At 45.8% G+C, this 6,000-nt stretch overlaps 1 non-coding gene across 1 annotated transcript; it reads left to right on the top strand.

Moving 5' to 3' along the window:
* Positions 1 to 3,440: 3,440 nt before the first annotated feature.
* LOC136124002 (U6 spliceosomal RNA) lies at positions 3,441 to 3,547 on the top strand. The gene has a single exon (XR_010655951.1). It is a non-coding gene; the product is annotated as a U6 spliceosomal RNA (small nuclear RNA).
* The last annotated feature ends 2,453 nt before the right edge of the window (positions 3,548 to 6,000 follow it).

Here is a 6,000-nt window from a genome sequence, read left to right as displayed (position 1 = left end):
TCAAGGACAGTCATGTCTGTGTGGGCCCCTCTTGTCAGAGTGCATTCTCTCATTGAGGAGCTCTTGTCTTCACAAAGGTCTGGAACTAAGTAGGGCATGGACTGGTGTCCCCATTTTTGCCCTCATTTTCTTATACCCAAGGGCTTCCCCTCTCCCCATCATGTGGTTGTCTCCCTGCCTGGGATCTCCACCATTATCTGCTCAGACATTTGCTTCCCCCAACGGACTAGGAGGTGAAGCTGCAGCCTAGTCCTCTCCAACTCCTCTGGGCATGTAAATGCCTGCTGTTGTTTTATAGAATCATCGATTCTAGGATTGGAAGGGAACTTAGGGTCTGCTGGTTAAGTGTTCCTCCAAGTGCAGTAGTTCCCTCTGATATCCACACATCTGCAGTGCATTGAGCACACTCTTCCCCCAAGAGGCAGTCCTGGCATCTCAGGTGGATCACCTTCGTGACTCCTTTCTCTGACTCCCCACAGCCACTGATATTTCTGTGAAGCCAGCATTTCATTCTGTCTGACCTTACAGTTTACCTGTCTGTTTTACTCACTCAACTGTGAGGCCTTTGAGGACTAAGATACATGTGTTTCATTCATCTCAACATTCCCCATAGCCTTGTACACAGTGTCTAGCATAGAGTAGGTACTTGATAACAAGTAAATGACTGAATGAATGGACAAATGAGTAAATGAACGAGTGAGTGAGTGGTTAGTTCTCAGTGTTAGAAAGTTCTTCTTTACCCTCAGCTGAAACATGCTTCCTGCTAACCACCACTTTCTGAGCTGAAATTCATGCCACACAGGATCACACTTTCCTCTTCCCCATGGTGGCTTCTCACCTGGTGGAACCATAGCAACCTGCTTATGTTCTTCAAACATATCAACCTGTTCCTGATAAGCTTTTTCCCACTTTAAGCATTTTATACATCTGCCCTTTCTGCCTAGGACACTTGACTCTCATTTCTTTAATGGCCTTCTTGTCATTTGGGTCTTAGCTCAAATATCACCTCCTCAAAAAGACCATTTCTAACCACTCAATCTAGAGTAACTCCCTTTGCCCCTTCACCTCTTTATCTGTCTGTGCTGAATTTGGGGTGATTTCCTCTGATTCATCTTCCAGTTCACTAAATCTCTCATCATCTGTGTCTGTCTAACCTGCTGATTGAGGTCTCATATCAGTTACTCTACTTTCATTCATGAATGTATATGTGAATATTGTAAGCATTCTTATTTTAAAATCCTTTTTAGAATCTCTGTGTAATGCCCCAATAGAGATTTCTCCAATTTATTGTATCTGATCATCTCTCAGGAGTTGAGTATCTTTGTAATTGTTGTAATTTTTAAGATGTAACTTTATCAGGAATTATCATCTATGAGTGACCCACATGGGTTACAGAGGTGACCTATCATGTTCATGAATCCTGGAAGAGTTGTTAATTTCTTTTTATTTATTTATTTATTTAATTAATTTTTGGCTGTGTTGAGTCTTCATTGCCGTGCACGGGCTTTCTCTAGCTGCAGTAAGCAGGGCTACGCTTTGTTGTGGTGTGTGGGCTTCTCACTGCGGTGGCTTCTCTTGTTGTGGAGCAGGGGCTCTAGGTGCACGAGCTTCAGTAGTTGTGGCACACAGGCTCAGTAGTTGTGGCTCATGGGCTCTAGGTTGCAGGCTCAGTAGTTGTGACACACGGGCTTTGTTGCTCTGAGGCATGTGGGATCTTCCCAGACCAGGGCTCGAACCCATGTCCCCTGCATTGGCAGGCAGATTCTTAACCACTGAGCCACTGAGGAAGCCCTACATTAATTTCCTGATGAATGCAAGATCAGTGCAAGAATTTGGGCACCAACCTTGTGCATGATGTAGGCAAGAGACGATGATTTCTTGTGTTTGGTCTCCCTCACCTGATTCCAGCGACATTAACTTTACATGTCTGCTTTGTCCTCAGACTGGAGCATCACCCAGTTCAGTGATACCCAGATGCCATGTTCTTAATGCATGTACTTACTGTATAAAAAACACCCAGCTAAATGCCTGAGCATGGGACTCAGTGAAAACACAGATTTCTGAGATTCATTTCCTGGGTACTGATTACATAAGTCTGGGCTTGAGCCTGGGAAAATGAATTCTTATACAGCTCTCCATATGATTCTGAGGTATAGTGAAGTTTCGGTACCAGTGGTCCTATAAGCCTTAAGGATTGTAGTTGGATTTATTTTTGTCTTGTTTATTTCCTTTAAATAAAAGGATTGAAAGCAGCCTACGAGATATATGTAAATACATTTTGAAAAGCAGACTTAAAAACCACCTACACAAATAAATAACCTAAGCAAGTGAGATCTGACTTTACCCCAAGACTGGAGACACACAGGGTAACGCTGTGGTTGGCGTCCTCACGAACATCCTCATCTTGGATGTGGCTGTGAGCGATGTGTGAGCCATTATTATCCATCTCTAGAGACCCTCAACATTAAAAGCCCAACTCAGTGAAATCAATTATGGAAGTAACAATAGAACTGCAAAGGGATGCTGCCCTTTGATAGGGTTTTAATATTTCTGGGGTCCCCTTCTGCAAACTGTCAGATTGCTCAAATACACTTATTGGTCTGGCAACACCCAAGAAGACTCCTCCTGGCAAACTGATCTGCCTTGCTGAGTCCTCCCAGCCCATGTTCACTCAGAAGCCAAGACACCTCTTGGCTTCTGCCCAAGCTGTTTCCTCTGCCCAGAGGACTCCTGTACATCTCCAAGGCGCCAGTCAAATATCATCTTCTCCAGGCAGTCCTCCTCCACCTTCTTCATTTCTTTCCTTCCTTTTGTCCTTCATTAATTAAGCCCTTATCATGTCCCAGCACTACACCGGAGGCCCCCAACTTCCCTCCATCCCAGCGTCTGCCACACTGCAGACCTTCCCAGCCTCATCTCCTGTGATGCTTCCCCTCACTTCTCTGGTCTGTCCACACTGGCTCCCTGTGCTCCTTTCCTCTCTCTGCAGGACTTTGCACAGGCTGTGTCAGTCTTCTTCCTGGAATGCTCCTCTCCCCTCACATTCCTGCTGTCCCCCACCTAAATTGTTCCTTCCTGGTACCCTGCAGTTGTCTTACTCTGCCCTCCTTCACATCTGGGACATAACATTTCTTTTGTGATTCTTAGGTTGCCCTCTTTCTCCTTGACCACAAGAGAGCAAGCACTGTAACCTCAATGCCTAGCACCGAGCCTGACATACAGCAGGCACCTGATAACTTTGTTAAATGGGTGAAAGAAGACAGCCTTGAGAACCTCAATCTCTCTCTTCCTTTGGATCAGTCGTTCTTAAACTTCTTTTGGCCATTGGCCCCTTTGACAGTCTCACGAAACCTAGAAACCCTCTCTGTACAGATATACATGAATACTTCTTCACATAAAACTCCCATATTGTTTCAAGGTTCAAAAACACCCCAGATAAAGTGCTTGCTTCGGCAGCACATATACTAAAATTGGAACGATACAGAGTAGATTAGCATGGCCCCTGCACAGAGATGACATGCAAATTAATGAAGTGTTCCATATTTCTGTTTGGGATTAGCAGAAACAAACTATTATATATAGGATGGATAAACAACAAGGCCCTACTGTATAGCACGGGAAACTATATTCAGTATCCTGTGATAAGCCATAATGGAAAAGAATATGAAAATGAATATATACGTATAACTGAATCACTTTACTGTATGGCAGAAATTAACACAACATTGTAAAGCTACTATACTTCAATAAAATATTTTTAAAATTCCAGATAAAGAGGGCATTGCTTATTAATTCCAAGCTAAGGTTCTTTTCTAGAGAGAGCAGCTTATGAATTGTATACACATATCATGATTTAAACCCAATACAAATTGAGATGAATGTGAGACTCTCGGCATCTTAAAAGCTTATGTGTTCAGATGGCTTCATGTAGATACCATGCTGGTTGGTGTGTTCCCTTTAAGAACTCATCTCCCTGGGTTTTTTGTTGTTGTTGTTGTTGCAGGAAAGAAGACAGCACAGAGGCAAGCACACCAAACTGGAAAATATTTACATCCCTCCCAACTGACTAGCGGAGCCAAGGTGGCCCCATGATTCGCGATCCCTTCCAGGGAGCTGAGCTACAAGCCAAACGACCATCTTCCTATTTCAAGTCACTCTTGACAATGTCTCTACTCTGTATAATACCAACCAGGGAACCAAAGAGATGGCTGTTAACTGTCAGAAGCCCGTATGTATTGGCACAGAGTGGCGGAAGGAGCCGGGGGCTGGAGTCCCAAGGTCCTGGCTGGCTCAGCCACTCCTAGGCTTTGTTCCTGCACGGATTACTAACCTTCTTAGAATTTCCACCTCTTCATCGGTTTGAGGGGCCTAAAGCCTACTTGAGAGTTTTGTTCCGACAACCTAATGAGCTCATGGCTGTGAAAGTGCCCTGAACTCTAAGATGCTTCCCACGTGTCAGGAATCATTGTTGTTGGTAAAGTGTGATTCCATCCTCTCTCACTCACGTACTGACGTCTGCTCAGGAGGGCTGTCTGCCGTAAGTGCTCATTACAGTTCTACGTAGCTGCCACCCAAGATGGGTGATGTGAGGCCTGGCAGCATGATGGCTTAAGGGACATCTGAGTAGTCATCTTGCTATTCTAGAGCTCCTGCTGGGCTAGCCTGTGCAAAACATTGTATGTGTGTGAGCACTTTCCTAGGGAGAGAGGCCCTGGATTTCACTAGATTCTCAAATGAGACTGGGACCCCCAAGCGTCAAGCACTGCTAGTCTAGGGTGGAAGGACTCTTATTAAGGAACCTGGAGACCCAGCTCTGCCTCTAACTGGCCAGTGACTTTGAGGCCATCCCTTGGCCTCTCTGGGCCTCAGTTCCTCATCTGTGAAATGGGTGTGACCACGTGCCCTCCAGCATCCCGCCCTGCTTGGACCTCTGATGAGTCTGTAGCCCCTCCGTGCGTTGAGCCCTCCGTCAGAGGAGGCTCGTCCCGCTGCAGCAAACATCATCTGGGTCCTTTCTGTGGGGTAGCCTCTGGTCAGCTGGGAAGGTCCCGAACCCAGCCTCCTTGCTTCCAGAATAAGCGGAGATTTCTTCTTTTCTAAACATAGGTCACTTCAGGCCACTGTGTCCATGAATTTCCCACCCCCCACAAATAACCAAAGCACCCCAAAGTGCCCGAAGTACTGCAGCCCTGTTTCTGCTCGTCTGGCCCAGCAGTTAAAGAGCATTGTGGCCCAGTGGCTGTGCTCAGACCGAGAGGGTTTGCCCCTTCTTAAAGACTTCCCTGTAAACTGCAGGGCTATGAGGCCACCTCATTCAGCAACCAAGGGGCTAACAGGGACAGCTGAAACCTTAGCACCCCGAGAAAGGCCGAACGCCTGGTGCAACCTGATTAGCTGAGTTCTTTCTTGAAGCAGAGGTTGATGGCAGGAAGGCAGCTGGTGGGGGTGGGGTGTGCTCTCACGTCTGGGACCTCAGCAAAACCAGGGCTGGGCTCACACAGGTCCCACGACCCATAGGACAGACCTCAGAGAGTTCCTAGTCTATAGTCCTCAGGCCAGATCTGGCTCACAGACATGTCTTGTTTAGCTTATGTCTTTTGTTTTGTTTTTTAATTGAGGTTAAAACGTGTAGCATAAAATTTACCATCTTAACCATTTTTAAATGCCCAGTTCACTGGCATTAAATTATTCACATCATTGTGCAACCATCACCACCATCCATCTCCAGAACATTTCCATCTCCCCAGTTTGAAGCTCTGTCCCCATTAAACACTAATCCCCTATTTTCCCCTTCCCCAGCCCCTAGCAAGCTCCCTTCTACTTTCTGTCTCTATGAGTTTGTTGACTCCGGGGACCTCATATAAGTGGAATCACACAGAATTTTTTCTTCTGGAACTGATTTATTTCACTCAGCGTAATGTCCTCAGGTTTCATCCGTGTTGTAGCGTGTGTCAGAATTTCCTTCCTTTTCAAGGCTAAGTAATACTCCATTGTGTGGGT

This window comes from Phocoena phocoena, chromosome 5 (genome assembly GCF_963924675.1).
Source record: "Phocoena phocoena chromosome 5, mPhoPho1.1, whole genome shotgun sequence".
NCBI lineage: Eukaryota > Metazoa > Chordata > Mammalia > Artiodactyla > Phocoenidae > Phocoena > Phocoena phocoena.
This window is presented reverse-complemented; position numbering and strand designations above follow the sequence as displayed.